Genomic DNA, 21,295 nt, shown 5'->3' with positions numbered 1-21,295 from the left:
AGCACTTTGTAGAGTAACATTCCCAGCGACACCGCGCCGCACACGAATAAAGGTAATCAATCAAGATGGCGGAGTGTTCCCTGTGTTGGCCCAGCCGTCACCGCGGTGTGACAGGGTGGTCGGACAACAAATCTGCCAACGCAGTTGGTTGGATGGATGGATGCTGACGGCTGTACTCTCAATATCAGGCTGTAAGCCTAGTTACACGTCATTCAATTCTCCCTAGATAATTTCCACCAGTCTTCCAATCTCCTCTTTGTCATTAAAATTCACCTATCAACCATTCTTCCATTCTGGTCTGCAAACCCCAGCGCTCCGGCAAAATCCGCCCCCCCCCCCCTCCCCCTCCGTGAAGGCGGGTGGAAGCTCTGTGCACCTCAATAATACATATTCTATAGTCTCGTCTCCCCCTGGCATACGGCACACCGTATTTCTATTTCGTCATACTTTTTTCTATTTGTCCTTGTTCTCAATACTCCTATTCTAGCCTCGAATAACAAAGAGCTCCCCCGTGAATTATCATACCAATACTCGTATATTATTTCCTGTTTTCATCCCCTATATAAAATCGAATCATATCAAGTTTATTTCGAGAAACTCTGGCAGGAAAGCCCAAAGATAGCTAAAGCTGATTTTAACTGCATTCTTTCCTCCCACATCTTTCTCTCAGCTTCTTTTACTTCCTTTTTCACACAGGTAGTTTGTTCTGCATCCAGCCTTCACGGTTGGTATTTAAATTTCAGTTTTCGGGTTAGGTCTGTCTATTTAGTGTTCAAAATTTTTATGTACGGATGCTTATACTCCTTTCTCGCCCATCGTGTATCCCCAACTGCGTCCAGTCTTTGTTCAAATTTCAATCTTACTGATCGCCTCTGTAGCCTCGAAAAATGCCCAGCCCAGGTCTTCCTGCACTCCTTCATTTGGCGTATTCCCATGTGCCCCCAGTGCCGGTCTGCCCACGCACCACTAGCGAGACTCTAAGCTCGACTGGGCCCCAGATTTTATGCATAATACCGCATTGACAAAAGACAACCCCGGTACTATGACTCCTTCCCATATCTCCCGAAAAACTTTATTTTTTTTTTGTAATTCCATAGTTCCCTATGCTTCATAATTGCTGCATTTCTTTTTCCTTTCTTTAGCATATTTTTCTTCCTGTTATTCTAAGTATTGTTTTCCCTCATTCAGCCATAATCGCAGGTATTTATACTTCTCTACGTGTTCAATTAAAACGTCTTGAAGTTTTAGCGGTCCCCCCTTCTCATCGTTATAAACCATTATTCCCGACTTGTCGCTACTGAATTCCAGGCCAAGAGAGTCTCCTTCATCTCCACAGATCTTAATCAGCTCCTGTAACCTATTCCGGCAATCTGCCAACAATACAATGTCCTCTGCGTAGAACATGTTTGGTATAACTTGGTTTACTTTTCCTCCTCTCTCCATACATGACACATCAAAACCTAAATTTCACTCTTCTAATTTTTTTTTCCATTCTACTTCGGCATTTCGTAAAATGTAGTGGTTGTAAGGGACAGCCCTGCCTGAGTCCTCTCTTTATTTCTGCCGGTTCTGTAATTTCTGCTTCCCATGTTATAATAACCTTATTATAATAACCTTATATTATAATAATCTTATATAATAACCTATTATTACAAAAGCCTAATCAAGTGTGCATCTAAATCATACTTTCTCAGCGGTGCCCAGAGTTTTTCCTGACTCACACTGTCGTACCCCCTTTAATGTCTAGAAATTCTATCCATAACGATTTTTCCTCATCCGAACCACCTCTGTACATTGAGTGATGATGAATAAGTTATCGCATAATCTTCTATCTGTTCAAAACCCGATCTGGAACTCACCTAAATTTTTTTCGGCCCATTCTTCCATTACTTTTTTTTACTACCTGCATCGCTAGTCTGTACAAAACCGAAGTTACTGTTATTGGCCGGTATAATGTTATGCTATATTTATTTTCCCTGCCTTTATATAGCAATTTCATTCTGCTTAGTCTCCAATCTTTGGGTGCCTTTCACCTCATTATTATCTGATCAGCTGCCTGTCTTAACTTTGATTCACTTTTTGTTCCTGGTGTCTTGACTAGTCTCATTCCTATGTCATCTGGGCCTGTCGCCGCTCCAGCAGGTACTTTACTTTCTGTTCTGTCCCATTCCCCTGTGGTCGTCTCAGTTGTGTCGTCAGTGTGTTTGCCTTGTGCCGTGTTGCTGTTTGTGTTCTGTCCAATCTCGTTCGGTTCAAGTTCTGCAAATGTTGCCTTTGATTGTTCGTATCATAAATTCCCATTACCTGCTGGCCCTCTCCACTTATCCCCTCTTGTGTGGTTAATGGACAATGGAACCTTTTGTATTTCTCTCCTCTGTATTAATGTGCTCCCAGAACCTTTTTGCTGCATTCCTATCATGTTGGTTTACTTCCATCATCCACTGCACTCCAGCTCTACCAATGTTGGCCTGGATAAGAGCAGATGCGTCTCCTTTTCTTTCTTGAAACGCATTCCGTTTCGATTCTACCTCTGCGGGTGTGTCTCCCCCATTTTCTTTTCCCATCTACGTTTTCCTGTCCCACCGGCTTTTAGTGTGTGTCTCCGCCTTCTTCGTCTTTGTTGGATTTTGAAATTCTCGAACTCTCTATTAAAAGTGTTTATAAATCATCATATGCCCATTTTCTCTCCAGTTGGCTGGATACTATACACCTTTTCAAAAAACGCTCCTAGGCCGCCTCCATGTTGCTGATGGTGATGCGGCTGGTGCGACCCTCGCGCCCTCTATCAGCTAGAAATTTTCTGCCACTCACTCGGACTGTGGAGACCCGCTCAGCGCGGTTCTCTACCTACGTTTTTGCGATTTTGCCTTTTTGCATTCGACCTTTTCTCGCCCCTTTTGAAAGTTTCCACTTAATTATTTTTATGCGTGCTGCGTACACTTTTTGTGTTATCTAACATTCTGAGAAATAAGGCTGGTAAGTGCCTGCCATTCAGACTTTTCTGCTCGACATTCATGGGAAACGAAGAAGGTGAAGGACGTCGAGCGGTTCTCGACGCGATTTTGCAAACATTGTTCTCTCCCCTCCCAGAGATAATCCGCGTAGAATCCTCAGTCATCTCTAAAAATATTTGTCCGGGTTCGGAAGGGGAACGGGTCAGTCGCGTTCGTTCCTTTGCCTTGGTGCGGTTGTGAAAAAAAGAAGCTCTCCCCAAAACGCGCACCAAAACGAAGTCATCTCGGATTCCGTCGGATCGTCAAGATGCGACCGTCGTCGACTGTGACTGTTATTTGAGATCTTTCTCAAATAAATTATTTTTGGATAACGCTGCGTCGTGTGGTACGTACGATATATTGTTCGAATGTTAACACTTCCCGAATTGTATGCCCGTGTCCTCTCCATCGGTAAACACGTTATTTGCGAGCGTGAAAAATGCATGCCTTTCGGCCCTCTTCTGTTGCAATTTATTATTGACAGCAAAGCGCTTTGTCGTTTCACATGCGGCGAATCCCGCGGCGCCGTCAAAACTTACCGTAAGAAAAAAAACAAAAAAAAAACTAGAACTATACGTTCCAGTCGCATTCGTTCTGTCGCGCGCGTATCAAACAAAAATTAATTACTTTTTTTTTCTTTTTTTTTCTTTAAATTGGGCACAATGCTTTTTCAATGTCCTCGGGAAAATACATGCACCATGAAACACAAAATATAGCGAAAAAAGACGAGAATTTAGCCGCCAGCAGCGTTTGAAACTACGCCTACGCAGGCTGCGTCTATTGAAATCACATCGGAAATTGGAAACAGCGCGCAAAAAGACGAAGACGACGAGAGAAGAGCACAGGACAAGCGCTGACTATCAACTGAAGTTTTATTAAAAACGGCTCAAACAAGAAAACACCACACAGCCAACCAACGCCGAAACAACCAATGGCGTGTCGCTCACCAGTCATCTATAAAATCTATCTCTTTTTTGTGCAGATAAACAGAAGGTTGGCTGACGCAGTGCCCCGCGCCAGCTTTTTCGATAGCATGCGCCTCCAGCACCTCTCTTTGCACTTTTGTGCGCCCCCTGCCAATGATTATGGTATTTTGGAAGACGGGGTGACACTGGCAGTCTCTGCAATGTACGTACAAGTGACCTCCGGTCATTGACCGCAGGGAATTCGCATGCTCACGCACTCTCTCGTTGACGCAGCGTCCCGATTGTCCTATGTAAACCCGTCCGCATGACAATGGAATTTTGTAGATGACACCCACAACGCAATCCACGAACTAGTTGACATGCTTAACCGTACATGACATCTTGTTACTGCTTGCCTGGTTTCCGCGCGAGCAAAGTTGTGCTAATTTTTGAGGCGCTGAAAAAACCATTGGCACATTGAACCGGTTAGCCACTTTTTTAAATTATGTGAAACCTTATGTAAATATGGGACAACCTGAGGCCTTTGTTTAGGCTTTACTTTTGGTTCCTGAGAACCGCTCTTGACTTTTTTCAAGAGTGTCTGAGAGACACCAAGCAAAACGGAAAAAGGAAATCCTGCTCCTAAAAGTCGCTTGACCTGAGCTTCATAGCTGTCAAGCATGGCATGGTGACAGGACCTGTACAGTGAAGCTTGAAGGCATGACGTGGCAATATTTCGTTTCACAAGTTTAGAGTGGGCAGAATCGTATGGCAGGATTTCCTTCTTGGTTCGCGGGTTGCCGCGCCAACACACATGTTGCCCAGTGAATTGCAGCCGTAAATCCAAAAACTGCAAGTACTGACCGTCTTGCAGTTCGTAAGTGAACTTTAGGCCTGAAGAGCAGCGCTTGAAAACGGTCATTACGTCATCCACAACCTTTTGCAAAGACAATCTGCCGACACTCCTTAAGAGCACCAGATAATCGTCAACATATCTGTATATCTTGCACACCTGTTGACACAATGCCGTTTCCAAAGACCTATCGAACTTCGCTAGGTAAATGTCGCCTAGCACCGGAGCAACGCTCGAGCCGATGCAAATGCCCTCTCTCTGTACATAGTAGCTTCCGTCAAAAAGGACAAAGGTTTACTGCAAGTATAACATTATGAGTTCCAAAAAACCGTCAATCCCCACTCCACTGGCATTCTGGAAGGCAACAGCACCATTTTCTTCAATGCACTCACGCACCGCCAGGAACAAGTCTTTGTGGGGCACAGAGTAAAAGAGCTCTTCCACATCGACTGAAAACGCCATTGAGTTGTCGGGAACGTCCTTACTAAAGGACTCAATGAGGGACTGCGAGTTTTTGACAAGGAAGGGATCATGAAGCTCCAGAGCACACAGATGCTTTTGCAGGTAAGAGCTGACCATTTTTTGCCAAGATCCTCTCTCCGTGACAATGCCCCGAAGTGGCGTGTCAGGCTTATGGGTCTTTGCCGAAAAGAACACCTCCAAGTTACCTGTCTTACACTTTCTTATGCTGTTTTCCAACTGTGACAGCTCAAGGCTATTGCAGTTTTAGGGCGGCACTCTTGACCTTTTTTGGTTCGAGTGGAGTTGGTCTAACATTTTTGCAAATGGCATCACGTGCTTTTAGGTCCAGTGTGTCCCTTGCCAGCACCACAAAACCTCCCTCCTTGTCTGCCTGCAGCAACCCAAGGTCGTTACACTGGAAAAAGGAGACTATTTTTGCTAACATGTTCCCCGTGGGGTTAGAAGACGTTTTGTTAGCGCACCGCGCCAGACAATCCACCCCTTCTAGCGTGCACCTGTCCCTTTCCTCAGCAGGGGCTTTTGCAGACACTTCTCGCACTAAGGCTATAAGTTCATGTGGTTGCATGCGCGGTTCTACACTGTATTTTGGGCCTTTTGAAAGAGTCCTCGCAACGTCTTCAGGTACATCGACGTCACCCAAGAGAGTCAATCCACCCTGAGTAGGTCTGGCTGGTCGCATCCCTCCTAACCCTAACCGAGTGGACTGTGAAATCACAGTCCACTCGGTTAGGGTTAGGAGGGACGCCGGCGAGAGTCTAGCCTCACACTCAGTGACTGGGCTCGAAAACGGTGTGTTGCCCCTGGGGTCGAGTGTTTTTTTGGACAGGTGTATAGTCTCAATTCGTTCCGATGCTTCTTGGAGTTGGGCATCGTTTAAGGTCGATATATTTTCTCGTTTCAGAATGAGTTTCTCTTCTCCTGCTGTACCACACTTTATTTTAAGTCACTTATGATCACTCCCTAAGCTTTCCGTGCCTGCCTCATCTATTTCCATGTGTCCTAATCTATTATATAATTTGCTATACATCAGACAGTAATCAACTGTTGAGTGCGAATTGTTTCTTTCCCACGTCATTTTTCCGTCACATTTTGCTTGGGCGTTAACAAGGACTAGATAAAAAATATCGCAGAATTATTGTAGCATGTTCCCCGTAGAATCTGTATAGCCGTCGCAGTTTATAAGTGTGCATTCATGACTCCTAAGATAACTATTTCCCGTTTAGTGCCATTTTCTCCAACATCTTTGAAAATACATCTCAAGTGATGTGAATTTTCCTCTCCAACAAAACGGTGTGAAAACCGGTCTTGTGAGAGGCGACGCAGCTGTTGCCATAGCAACCCGTACGACGCAAGCCGTTGCAGTTGCACTCAGTTGGACTGGATGCAAGTGTGTGAATCGCCCTGTAGAGGTGTCGCGTCATTTTCTCGAACGCAAGGTTCGACCGACACAACAAACCTTCGAACTCTTTTTTTTTTTTTTTTTTGTAGAAGTTGACGAAGGTGGATTTATAAACAGCATTGCCCGGCTTTTACAAAAATAATAAAATAAGAAAATAATCACATTTTCAGTAAAAATAATTCATAAATTAGTTTGTTTTATTAATTTTAAATAGGATTTTTTAACGTTTTGAAGTTTATTTCGAACAAATTATTAGGGTGTTTTTTGGAGTTTATATATTTTTCACACCTGTAGTGTTTTTCGGAGCGTTTTTTTATGGCATACGGAATTCTGAGTTCTTCGGAGTGTTGGTTTATGAACATTTTATTGTACACAAAAATAAGTTATTAAGGATTTAAACGCGGTATTGATCTGTTATTAGCGTAATGGTTAAGTTCCGAAATTCAAGACACTCGACTACGGATGCACTTTTATTTCTCAGCCAGTCTTTTCAATATTTGCAGTGGCATTCGTGACTTTTTACAACTTTTTGTAGTAAATGCCTACTTTTCAAATTTGTTGCATTCGTTGACAGCGGCAAGCTCCGAAACATGGAGAATGCTCTTTCTACATTCGCGCTAGATATGGGAAATCCTAGTAGGTATAGTGTACAGCGTGAAAATTTGGTGCACTCCTGCGCATGTATGCTCCAGAATATTAGCGGTCTAACGATTTCCTTCGCAGTGTACGCCTGATGTAGACAGAGCTGTTTCTAACTGAGTCAAGTCCTTCGTACGTGGCGCGAGGAGAGTAAAGAAATTCTCGTACGTCTCGAACATCTGAGGCAGTTCTGCGTTTACGTTAGGGTTCGCAATCTCCACTCGATATCAAAAGTGACTCGGTATATTGCAGGTCGTCCCCCATGTTTTGTTCGACAGTATGGCTCCAGTTTTCGGCTACAGCCTTGTAATACTGGCGAAAGATGTTAACTATGTGAGAGCGCTTCACCTGGTCAACCATGTCGAGCATGCAGTGGTACATCCCCTCCAAAACTCGTTATTGGGGTGTTGGTTCAACGGCTTAAAGTGCCTTCAGGCGCACAGCAAACAGAGGATACACTTCATGTACCAATGTCGATTCTGCTTCTAGTTACTTGATTATGAGCAGCATTTCGTTCGAGGTTATTTTTAGAACATGAGCTAATTAAGCAGGGCATGCAGAGAGCTAAATATAATCTCAAACGATTTCAGGTTTCCACACTTCCTCCCCGATGCCCCCTCAGTTTTCAGATATGATACAATAGCGTGACAGGAGTGAAGAATGTCCAACAAGGGCTTCGTAAAAAGAAAACCATTTAAATGGGCTGACCGTCGATCAGCCCTTCAGCACGCGCAGACGGAACCAAACTGACGACGAAGTTCTGTCGACCTCTTCTGAGGGGCAGGAAAATGAAGAACGAAATCGTGAGAGCACTTGAAGCAAAATACCTTCAGCCACTCCTCTAAGAGACTGGCACCCTCCCCGAATTATTTTTTTTTTTATTTTTTTGCTAGGCGATTTTTTATGATGTCAGAAGGCTACCTAATCCAATTATTGCTGCAGCGTCACGTATATTTGTAATAAAGTAAAAAAAGAAGACTGCTCGCAACCGAAATCGAAATTGGATTGGAGAGGAAGAAGAAATGTAAAGGAGAGTTGCCGGAAGCAGACTTGTACGTAATCCGTTACAAGTAACGAAATTACTTGTAATCCCTTACATTCATCAGTAATTTAGTAACGGATTAATGACATATTTCCTAGAGTAACTTTAAAGTAATTCCCGTACATTTTTTTACGTAATGGATTCCTTGTAATTAGTTACATTTTTTTTTTCAGGACCAAACCCCCCCCCCCCCCCTTTCTAAAGAAAGGGTTGTTTTTATTTTGGTGAAATCGAGCGCAGTAACACTGTCACGCGAATTGACCAGCACAAAGGGAGGCTTGGCACTCTTCAGTTCCGCAAAGCCTTTTGTTGCAACACCAAAAGCCCCTGAATCAATTTTTTTTTTATCCTAACAACAATGTCAAAAAATCCAAATGAACATTTCTACAAAAATAAAAAGAAAAAGTGTGTGCGGGGGGGGGGGGAGGGGGGGCAAGCTATATCCGGCTTTTTTTAGTCCCTTTGTTTTCTCTTTGCGAACGAAGACTGGGAGAGGAGGACACCAAGTGATTGTGTGCCTCTTCGAGAAGGTCGAGGTGGTAAGTGCACAGACAAGAATTACCAATGTCCTTCTTGGTTATAGTGACTACGACCATTTTCATAATGTCACAACACGAAACAACACTCCGTCTACCCAAAAATATCAAATAGATGTGATAATATGTGAAGGTGTTATTGCCACCAGCATCCTTGTTCGTTGCTGCACACTTATCATCTCTTAGAAAACAGGATGTATTTTTTCCTGCTTCTTTCACCTTATTTTACCCTATTTTGAAAGCGACTTACTTTTTTGTAGTCCAACTTCTAGGGTTGGCCCACTTTATTTGTGAATTCCAGCCAGGTTATCTGCGTCTCAGTTACCCTTTTTGTGAGTCAGCTTTTTGCGCGCACTTCGGAAATGGTAATAGTCTCCTTAAAGTCTTCCCTTCATCTTCCTGTTTTTACCCCAGCAGGACGCATCTTATCTCAAGCAGATATTCTTACAAATAAAACATAATGGTGGCTGACGCAGACTTGATATTCTGGGCTTGAGGGGAGAGTGAAACTCGCGAGTGGCTTACTTAGTACTCTGCCTTTCGCTGCCCGTGGCATCAGCGGACGTCTAGCTGGAGAACACCGGAGTAAACTGCAGTCGGTTCGTGCTCCGTGCGTTTTTGAACAGCACCAAGAAAGGTACACACGGCAAACACGCATTTACATTTCCTTGTTTTAACCGACGTTCTATTAATTGTTGATATGAGTGTCCTTTTTTTCGATTACTTACATTTATATACTGGAAACCTTTTTTATTTACCAACGTTTCAACCGAGGCTTAACCTGCTCAGAACCAAAGAAAGAAGAATATCGAGCCAAACCTTATTTATTATTTAATTATCACCTTACTGTTACAACTATGGTTTGCTATTGTCTGGCAATAAATGCCGGTATAGTAAGATGGACATAAATCAATTCTTATTCTAGTTTTGGCTAGATGTATGATGACTTCTATAGCTTCGCGAGTTTTAGTAGATGGTTTTTTCGCCCCGATAACGACAGCCGATAACGACACGATGCATGCCCAAGGCCGCCGGAGGGGAGAGGTGGTGTCGTTAACGGGGTGAAAAGATGGACATAAATCAATTCTTATTCTAGTTTTGGCTAGATGTATGATGACTTCTATAGCTTCGCGAGTTTTAGTAGATGGTTTTTTCGCCCCGATAACGACAGCCGATAACGACACGATGCATGCCCAAGGCCGCCGGAGGGGAGAGGTGGTGTCGTTAACGGTGTGAAAAGATGGACATAAATCAATTCTTATTCTAGTTTTGGCTAGATGTATGATGACTTCTATAGCTTCGCGAGTTTTAGTAGATGGTTTTTTCGCCCCGATAACGACAGCCGATAACGACACGATGCATGCCCAAGGCCGCCGGAGGGGAGAGGTGGTGTCGTTAACGGGGTGAAAAGATGGACATAAATCAATTCTTATTCTAGTTTTGGCTAGATGTATGATGACTTCTATAGCTTCGCGAGATTTAGTAGATGGTTTTTTCGCCCCGATAACGACAGCCGATAACGACACGATGCATGCCCAAGGCCGCCGGAGGGGAGAGGTGGTGTCGTTAACGGGGTGAAAAGATGGACATAAATCAATTCTTATTCTAGTTTTGGCTAGATGTATGATGACTTCTATAGCTTCGCGAGTTTTAGTAGATGGTTTTTTCGCCCCGATAACGACAGCCGATAACGACACGATGCATGCCCAGGGCCGCCGGAGGGGAGAGGTGGTGTCGTTAACGGGGTGAAAAAATGTGAATGCCGTTTACAGCTAACTCCCTGTAACGCCGAATTGGAGCGCAGCTCTTGGGGAGGAGGAGGGAAGGGTACTGAGGGGAGGGTAGGCCCCTCCTCCTCCTCCCCTCATTATTTAATATGCTCCGGGGGGGTCACCTGACCTCGGGGGAGGGGGTCACGTGACTTCGGGGAGGGGGCCACGTGACCTTGGGGGCGTCACGTGACCTGAGGGGTCACGTGACCTTGGGGTGACCTCGGTTACGCCGACGGCGACGCCGACGCCGCTCAAGCCGGAAACGGGCGCCTAAGAGCTGCGCTCTAAAAACGATCTGCTAAAACTCTTTAATGAATAATTTTAGTAGATCGTTCCAATGACTCCGATAACGACACCCGATACTCCGCCGCCGCCTTTGCGCATGCGTCATATCGTTATCGGTATCGTTATCGGGGGGATTGGAATGCTCTACTAAAACTCTCGGATATCAGGCAACGGTTGCAACGACAAAGCTTTGCTCAATCTTCGAGGTAAATAAATAGTACTTCCATTGCTTCACTGAAGAAGCTCAATGCAGAGCATAAAGCATTCGTCAGGCACAATATGGCACTTCCATCCAGTGCCTCAGTTCAGAGGTTGTTGAGCGTAGCAGTCGACATCTTCAGTAAGAAATAGCGCAGAATGTCTGACGAGACTTTTGAGAGCCAGCTGTTGCTCAAAATACTCAAGGTCATTAAATGAAACAGGTTGCAACAATAAGAACTTGAATAACCCTCTTGCCCTTGTTTCTTAAGTGAGGAAAATATTGTTGAAAGTAACGCCACGAAAGTAACGAATTACTTTTGGGGGTAACGGTCACTTACTTTCATGGGAGGGTAATTGTAATTGTAATAAATTATAATCTAGCCTCGAGTAATTGTAAATGTAATTCCTTACTATTTTTCAGTAACGTGTACAAGTCTGGCCGGAAGTCCCGTGGCTACACCCGACCGCGCATATTTTTAATATTTTGTTTCCTTCGTTTCTTTGGGTGTGCGAAGCAGACGAGAAACGCTAACGTCGCACGAGAAACGCGTAAGTCAAGTACTTCGTGTTTGACGTTTGCGCGTTTTTTAAGATCGTCCCTATTCGTGTTCGAAGGGCGAGCGATGTCTTCAGCCAGGAGAAGAGACGACGACTCGGCCAAGTCTTCTTGCGAATCAGCTTGGTGATCGGGCGTGTCGTACAGAGTAAATTCTAATTGTTTTGATCGGTAAAATATTTATCTTTAGAAGCTAGGATGATTCGCCGGTACCGTGAAGAACAGTTCTGAAGTAGAGGTCCCACACCGACTACTGCCGCCATCGCTTAGTCCGTTTCATTCGGCCGTCCAACCCGCGACTCCCGCAATACGACGCAACGTTAAAAATTACGCAGAGAATGCACGGAGTGATGTCGGTTCGCTGTGTAACTTTTTTTTTTTTTTTCAATTAACATATTTACAGTTTTTTAGAAGCCACAAAAGATATGTTTCGTTTTTTTTTTTAATATTGAGTGTGTGTTTTCGATGATACACGACTTTGATTAAATGTGGTGGTTGTGCTTAAACCATGAAGAACTGCACTTTACCACGGAGAAGAGAGTGAGCGTGACTCAAACCGGCCAGTTCTCGATCGGCGGTTTTCGAGCGAAAGAAAACAGATTTCGAGCCGCAAAATGTGTTCGTGGTAGTTGGGCTCTAATATGTCATGTACAAATTGAAACCTTGGCGAGCATAAATACCCTCACAGTATCCCTTCAAGGATGTTGTTCAGAAGATGGCAATGTTCTTTGAAATGCAGAGCACGAAAATCTGTGTGCGACTGCTGCATGTTTCTGTGGAGATTCTGCATGTAGGAAGCAGAGACTGAGCACAACATACAAACGTCACGGAGGGTTTTGACAAGTGCTTGAAGAAATTCTTGTATCAGCATTCCAATGGACACGAGATTGCACTGTTATAAAACCTACAAATCTGACGTAAAATGTCCGGCGGGGTAGATTGTCATCATAGAATGTCACTAGCACCGCACAGCAGGACGGCCACGGATCTCCGGCCATTCATCGATGGTTAGAGATGTCGGGCGGTTCTTGACTACTTGCCTGACCGCCTCGAGATCGTGCTCGGAGACCTCTGATAGGTATTTTCGGTACGTTTGAGTACTTGACGGCATTGTCCGTGCAGCTGGGCGTTTGTCTCTGAACAGGCTATCAAGAGGCCCGTCCGACTGACGGAGCGGAGTCCCCGCTTGATAAAGTGTTCGGCAGAACTTGTGCGAGACGCCATCAGTCTGCTCCCTGGTGCTTCTGTTTCTTGTCAAGCATTCCTCCAGAGAGTCTTGGTGGAACAAATTACCGAGAAAAATAACCGCTTTTTTTTAAATTTAACAATGGAGTCGTTTTACATGCAAAACATTAAAAGCTCAGCTGTTCACGATACTGGAAGATCAATTTGTCCGAAAAAGTATTTAGTTTACCCTATAAATACACCCACCTGTGTTGAGACGCGGTTTGTTAGCTGGATCTGTCGATTTAAATAGACCGATCTCACCAGAAGTTGAGCGACGTACGCCACCGCTGCTGCGGTGCATTCTAGTACATGTAGTTTTTCCCAGTTTTCCGACCGCGTCAATGCGCGTTGTACGCCCGGCTTTTGGATATTTTCGGGTTGGCACGAGACTTTTCATCGGGTGTTTACTCACCGTTTTCAATGGGTGGCTTCACCTTATGTGTGCCAGGGTGCTACAATAACAGCACCAGGCAAAAAAGCGTCGGATTTTATGTCTTCCCGAAAGAAAGAAGCCGCGAAAAAGAGTGGCTAACAAAGGTAAACAGAGTAGGACAGAACGGCAAGAAAAAGTGTGTTTTTACATTTGTTTCGTGATTTGTTTCATAATTTATATCCGCCCCCTTGAGCGTTAGCTAAAGAGTGTAAGATTACAGGGCACGAGACATAGTAGGGCGTGCTGAAGTGTTCCGCACATCGAACTCGGAACGTCCCCGAGCACTCGCTCCGTAGCGGTATATCCTCTGGTCCAGGGGTGGCCAAATCGCGGCTCGCGAGCCGCATGCGGCTCTTCGCTGGTCCAAGTGCGGCTCGCAGATCCCTCGTAAGGGGACCCCCCCTCCCCTCCTTCCCTTTCACCCTTTCCATGTTTCCCAAGGATTTCAGAATAAAGACCAGCTCGCGGTTCGGCAGCCTTGTCCCCATACGTACAGTCGAACCGCTTTTCACTCGTATGTTTCCACAGATCCTGTTTCTTTCATTGTTCGAGGGAGTTTGCCGGACCCTAGGGGGAAAGGCATCAAGGACAGGGACTGTCAAACCATGCATGCACTTTGGCTTAGGGACGAGGACATGCTCATGTTCAGTCTCGCGGCCTTTGTCACTCGCCGGTGATACTTGTCCCTTTTAGATAACGGGTGTTCCCTATCGATTCTTGTTGAAGGTCGCGGAAGCCCGAGTTGACGTCATTCATAGCCCCCCCCCCCCCCCCCCCCCCCCCCGCGGCTCTTACAAGTTTCTTGGTTTTGTTTGCGGCTCATAGGCCGGGTCAGCCTGGCCACCCCTCCTCTGGCCTATCTCAATTGGAGCTCCCGCACTGCTTTGCGGTGGCCATTTTAATGCGTTAGCGTTAAAAAGCTCCCTTTGACAAAAATCCGGCCGTGCCTTTCATTTGTCAGTTGTCGCGTGCGACGCTCCCATTGGTCTGAAGCGCTGACGTGAACACGCGTCAACCTCTCCCTCTTTCCCCGGCGCTCACAAACTGGCAGACACCGCCGGGCCTTCGTCAAAACGAGCCTTTTTGTTTTCGCCAATGTCCCGGGCACTGCTGGCGCGCAGTCAGGGTGGTGGTGGAGGCGCCGCGCAACACTTATTAGGGAACCAAGCCGTACTGCTGAGTGAGATGGCTTATTCAGAGAGGGCCAACGCCATAAACAGATTGGAAACGAGTTCTGCGTTAGCACTCAGCTTCGAGTCAAGTTTGAGCCAAACGTTAGCGCAATCGTCGTATCCAATCTGCGCCCAAAGTTGGCCTTCTCCGATGACGCCATCTCGTTTTGGACTATGGCTTTGTTGTCTAAGAGGTGTCGCGCCACGGCGCTAATGCGAGGTATTGCTCATTTGCCGCTATGCTGTTGCCGGTTGTTCTTCCCTCTAGGTTCAAGTACTAGCGGTATGTGGGCTATGACGTGAGTGTGCGTGTGCGTGTGCGTGTGTGTAGTTTAAGCGATGGACGGTGGTTCGTTCCGCGAGTGATATGCATTTGGTTCCTTGCTCGAGTGGTACGGTACAGTCGGGAGCAAAAGTGTGCGGGGCACGGGAGCGCGTGCCGAAATGCATCGCCGCGCCGTCCGACGGCGCGTCGCCTCATTAAGAAGGCGCGCTTTGCGCCTGCGCGCCTTTCGTGCTCGCAATCATGTCTCTTTCGCTCGTTTCTTTCCGACGCACTCCTGATAACAGGAGTCGGCGCCAGGGGCGCAAGTTAGCGCTTCGCTCGCCGTCATGCTGCGCGCCTGCTTCAGCCACCTCAATGGGTGTCCAAACAGGACACTACAAAACGCACGACTCCGACAAATCGTGAAAATTGAAGTGGACGCGCCCGCTTCAATTTTCACGATTTGTCGGAGTCGTGCGTTTTGTAGTGTCCTGTTTGGACACCCCTTCAGCTGCCGCACTTTGTGCCGGAGCTGGCGTGCATGCTTCTTCCTCCCCCCCCCCCCCCCCCCGCGCCTCAGCCTCCCCGCCGCCGCGCAAGTCGCTCGTCAGATAGCATTTCCCGTCGGACTTTTCTGCGGGCAAAGCAACAATTGATTTTTCATGCAGAATTGATTTCTTGTTGAAGCTGATTCTGATTCCCACATTTACCGTATAGTGAAGTGTCACCAGCGACGGCCAATTGACGAACACCTGCGCCATAAGCTCCAACAAGATTGCAAAAAAAATGGTGCAAAAGGAGGACGTAGCGACGTTTTGGACGCGGCTTGGCGCGTCTGCAAGGCTGGAGTTATCGTCCGCTGCGTTCCTCATAAAACGCAACTCTGCATATGACGATTTGATCGATAGATTGAGATACCACTGCAAACGTTTTGCTATCCACGATTTCCACGGGGGTACCTTGCCATTTGTAGTGAATACATTCGAGACCAGTGTGAAGGGGGAGCTTCTGGCAAACTTAAGAACGGCGTGCCGACCTTTCACTAAGAGACATAGCTTCTTCAGGACCTCGGAAGAAGCTAGGCCTGTTTGTGATACGTGGGCACGCGGTTCTGCGGTTTACCAGAAACTCCCTTTTCATGATCTTCCTGCCTGCTTCGCTCCCCTTGGTGTTTTAATATAGACTAGTATCAAACAGGGCGTCTATTTCTAGAAGCTTCATTCCCTCATGTTAGCTGTGTGTGAACGATGTGTACCGAGGTGTGCGAAGGCAAATAATAAGCAGGAACACAAGACAAGAAGACGACAAAGAAAAATATATTGCGAGTCCTCTGTTCGAATAAAATAAAGAAAAATTAACAAGAAAAATCGTTTGGGTCTACAAAACCTGTCGGCATTTGTGCGGAACGATCACTGTCCACTGAAATTGCCGTCGACGGCAATCACTTGCGCTAAACGTCGTGGCATAAATTCGTACAGCGCAGCCACTGTCTCGGAATGTTTCCGGAGCGTTTCCCAGTCTTGGCTGATCCCTTGCCATAACGCGTCTGCTGTGGCGCTGCCAAGATTTCGCGATGAAAGTCGTTTTTTTCATAAGCTCCCATACATTTTCTATGGGGTTCACAACTGCCCCGTTTGGTGGCCACTGCAGCTGACTCACGCAGCGGGCTTCCAGGAGTTCGTCCACCTTGCGCGCCGTGTGTATGAGGCTGCGGTCATGCTCCAAGAGGTAGACGCCATCCGGAAATGGCCTGTCCAGGACGTTGGGCAGCAGAGTCTGCTCGATCATGTCGCAGTAGGCAGGGCTGTTGAAACGCCCATCTATCCGCACAAGTGGTCCAAGTCCATCCTTGCTTATGGCACCCCAGAGGGACACAGCACAGTGGCCACTTGATAGCACACACTGTGTGTACTCTGGCAGGTATCTATAGAAAAAAGTGTTGCGAAAGCGGCGTAAAAATGTAAGCCCCATAACTTGTGGCGAGGGTAGGGTTTCCTATTACCACGAAAATTATGTTTATTTTTAATCGTAATGTTTCGCTTTTTATTGTGTGAAGATTTGAGTTCCAACTTCTATAATTTCCGATTTTTTGTGGTAGAGAATATAGACCTGCCGAACTCGTGGAAAATTGGGGCCGCAACACTAAAGGGTATCACAATAACTGTATTAAGACTTACATCATTGAGTGCCGAGAGGAGTAAAGTTAGTTTGGATAGCTCGTAGAATTTATTTCAGTTAACAAAGTGATTCCTCGTCTATACCTACAATTAAAGCGCCACCAAACACGCCATTGCTGGTCACACCGGGTGCAGAACGTGGACTCATCCCTAAAGATGACTTGAGAAAAATCGTCCACAGTCCACTGTTCTAAGGCTTCAGCAAATGCAAGCCTCTGCCGACGCTGCCTATCGGTTAGATGCGGCTTTTGTGCCGCCACGCAGTTGTGCGATCCCACTTGCTTGAGGCGGCGCCGTATCGTGTTTGTGTGTAAAACTTTCATTGAGCCTGCAGCAGTAGCCCTAGACTACCGGACGCGGCCTCACGTGGTCGCTAGCACCCTCCGAGGACTTTGCCTCTCTAGGAGTGCCGCGATCTGCTGGAAGGAATGTAGTTGTACCTCGTAGTTGTCGCTTTCGCTGGCGTCTTTGAGTTCCTGTGGAAGGTCCGCCTCTTGGCTCGCTTCCCGTCTTATTTTGGTGCAGTCCCACGCGATATGCGCAAGCGTTGTCCTGTCGCTTTTACATAACTTACACACGTCGTCCTGGAATAGGTCTGGGAGAATATGTTTCCCTATTACTGGGGTTAACATGCATCTTGTTTGTAATTGTCGAAACACCACCGCCTCCTTCCTCGTGAGGTAGGGGCGGGGTGCCGGTAGTAGCTGCCTGTCTAGCCTGAATGTCCTAAGCATTTCTCCATACTCACGAGGTTCGTAATGTGATGATTGGCTGCCGGCTCGGTCTCCCAACGCGCGAGCCATGGCGTCCGCCACCGCATTTCCCTCCTCGTGAGCAGGGTACCATTTAAGTGTTACTTTCCCGCAACTCTTATTGTCCAGTGTCCTCGCTGCGGCCTGACTAATTCGTCCTGCCATGAAGTTTGTTAGCGCCCTCATGGAGTCACTGAGCACCACTTTCACTGTTGGCAGGGAGGTCGCTAGTGCGATGGCCACCTCCTCCGCTACGCGCACTTCTTGAGTTCTGATGCTTGCCGCTGTCACTAGTCCACCGTCCTTCGCACTCACCACTGCCGCCACGAAGTGGTCGCCGTGTCTTGCTGCGTCGACGTGGACCGTGCCGCTGTCTTCCCCGTGTTCCCTGGTAAGGGCCTGGGCCCTCGCCTTGCGTCTGCCTTCGTCGTGTACCGGATGCATGTGTCTCGGTATTGTAAGGATATCCAGCCTCCCCATCGCCGTCGAGTCCACCTGTCGATCTTCTGGGCCTGTTTGGGCATCTATCTTCAGTTGTCTTAGCGTTTCCCTTCCCGTTCTCGTTTTTTCTAGCCTGGCGACCTGAGCCGTTCGCTGAGCCACGATGACCTCTTCCAGCCTATTGTGAACCCCCAGCGATTCCTTCTTTTCGGTGTTCGTGCTGGCGTAGAGATAGTCAGCTGCAGTTCGTCCCGAATTTCTCGTGCGCTCAAGAAAGGGTCGGTTACAATTAGCCGTTCTACTTCTTCGTCGGTTTTTCTTGGGCGGCTCGAACGATCGGAATCACAAATCCTGCCCTCTTCGTCCCGAAAGGCCTTAATAATGCGGCTGACTGTTGTTTTCGATCGACCTGTACGGCAACAGATCTCACGCCGCGACACCCCTTCTGTGTAGAGCCTAGCGATGAATCTTTTTTCGCTCAGCGGAACTCTAGGCAGCATTATCGCAGAATACAGATCACTACCAAGATGAGTTGGTTAATATACGCTTTATTGCATATCACCGGCCAATACACAACCTGAGATCATTGCTGTCGAACATCGAAAAGAGGGGTGTATTCAGTGCAAATGTCATAACACGCCCCCGAAAAGCGTAGGTAGCAATTTTAAAAAAATGTTGTTCAGCCCGCAGCCGAGTTCGACGCGAAATGTTATCTGACAAGTGACCCGCGCTGAGGGCGGTATGGAAGGAGGGGGGGGGGGGGGGGGTGGTAACCAGGCGCTTTGTCACCCAGCGCGGCGGCTGAGGCAGCTGAAGAGAACGCGAGGCATGATACCCAGCGAAATGGCAACTTGCGCCCCTGGCGCCGACTCCGGTCATCAGGAGTGGGTCGGACAGAAACGAGCGAAAGAGACATGACCGCCAGCATGAAGGGCGCGCATGCGCGAAGCGCGTCTTTTTAATGCGGCGATGCATTTCAGCACGCGGTCCCGTGCCCCGCAAACTTTTTCTCCCGCCTGTATGTGGTTCTTTCCACGAGTGATATGGATGACCGTATCAAAGGACGTCGACGTCCTCTGACAGTCAAAGTACAAAAAATTGTGAAAAGAATTACAGGGAGAACTATTGGTGGATTTTTGGGGAATCTGTTACCGTGACCCTTGGGAAACGCAACACACTTTTCCCTTTAGGAAACGCTAACACTGACGCTGTAACGACGCCAAAAAGAGGCAGCAAGAAAATGAAAGACGTTTACAATCCCCTGTAACGCTGAATTAGAGCGCAGCTCTTGAGGAGGAGGGGAAAAGGTGCGGAGTGAAGAGTATGCCCCTCCTCATCCGCAGTCTCCTCTCCTGCTCCCCTACCATTTAGCGGAAAATTTTCGCTAAATTTAGTGGGGAAATTTTTCCGCTAAATTTAGCGGGGAATTTTTACAGTTGAATTTAGAGGGAGATTTTCCGCTAAATATTGCGGGTAATTTTTTTTCCGCTACACCCAGTGGGGAATTTTTTCCGCTAAATTTAGTGGAGAAATTTACCCATACTGCAACGCGCGGCGATCCTCGTGACGTCACGTGTGATGTCACGTGTGACATCATTATGGGACACGTCCCATAAGGCAACGGGTGGTTACGCCGACGCCGACGGCGACGCCGCTCAAGCCGGAAACGGGCGCCTAAGAGCTGCGCTCTAAAAATAAAGGAAGCAAAAGAGAAAGCCTAAAGGGAAAGCCAAAACGCCACACACGCAAACTGTTTCCGGCACCGGAGAGGCCGGAGATTCCCTCCACGCCCTCCTCGCAAATTTTGAGCGGTGTGGAGCTTATCGCTTCTCGCTTCTCGGGATCCACACAAAAGGACAAGCGGAGGTTAAGAAGCAGTTGCTTTTGTTGCATGCTCCCCTTCGAATCCACTCAAAAATCACAGGAAGTGTGCCTTCCTTCCTCTCACGCCCTTGATATACATTTTTTTTTTCATTTGTTTTTCTATTTCCCTGTCAACCTTTCCGTCTCCGGCGTCCCGGGGCGTCTTCTCGCCCATACACTCCAGCACGCTTTTGGGCTAGAACGGCAGGCGGGTTCCGCCTCTATGATTCTTGCTGGCCCGTTTTGCGGCTTGGTTTGGACCGCGCTTGACACGTCCGAGCAGCCGGGGTGCTCGAGTAGCGGCGCCACGGTTTTTTCCGCGGCTGCAGTGGGACCGCCGCGTGAACGCAGTGGGTTCACGCGTTCACAAAGACGAAGAAGCAGACGACAAAGCGATCCTAAGGCGATATGACGACTGGAAATGCTTTTCTGTACTTTGCTGACAGACTAAGGCATTACAAACAACACAATCTTACGATGTACAGATATGCTGGAGAACTCAAGCTGATACCGGGACTTCTCAAATGATGATGTGCGATAATGCACGCGCACCGCAGCGCTGTGTATACGGGAAGACGGAAATCGATGACTGTAGGATGGCGGCGGCATCACTTACGGAATGCGCGCGCCTGCGCAGTTCGCTTGGTGACATCGGTCTATTCAGGTGCTCTGCGATGCGGAGGGCACCCTTTCCATTTGCCGTGCTGATTTGGACGCGGCAAAACTCAGGAAATTATGTAATTGCTAGAAGTCGCTTTAATCACCGGGAGACACCGCCAGCGCGCCGGCGATATGCGGGTTGAGCGAGAAAGAAAAACAGCATATTAGTTTTTACGGGTGGGAGAGGGAGAAAAGGCACCCTTTGCGGAATTTTTTAGTGGCTTCGAGGGGAGAATGCAACAAAAGCAACTACTGCTTGAGCCTTTCTTAGTTATTTTGCTATGGTTCATTCAAATAAATGAAGGGTCACCTTGGCGACTTCCATAGATGACCCGGGCGTGATGAAGCTGATGACCACGGATAAGCCAATATTTTGTGGAACCACCTACTCTTACGTAAACCTTGGCAGGTCCACGACATTCCTACTTGTGAACAGTAGCTTAAAGCTATCTGTGACAATATATAGCTAATATAGCAGTCATTCGAACGCATTTTTGAGACCTATCACCGGAAACCAACCCATCATGATCTCAGAAATTATGTTTATGTAAAGCCGAGAATACAAACGAATTATTGGATCTAATTGTTGTCCAATAAAATACCGAATTTTTTAAACAAACACCCTATAACGCAATCGACTT

Source organism: Ixodes scapularis, unplaced genomic scaffold, assembly GCF_016920785.2.
Source record: "Ixodes scapularis isolate PalLabHiFi unplaced genomic scaffold, ASM1692078v2 PGA_scaffold0__279_contigs__length_252992795, whole genome shotgun sequence".
NCBI classification, from domain to species: Eukaryota; Metazoa; Arthropoda; class Arachnida; order Ixodida; family Ixodidae; genus Ixodes; species Ixodes scapularis.
The sequence above is the reverse complement of the archived record's forward strand: the minus strand, read 5'-3'. Positions refer to the sequence as shown.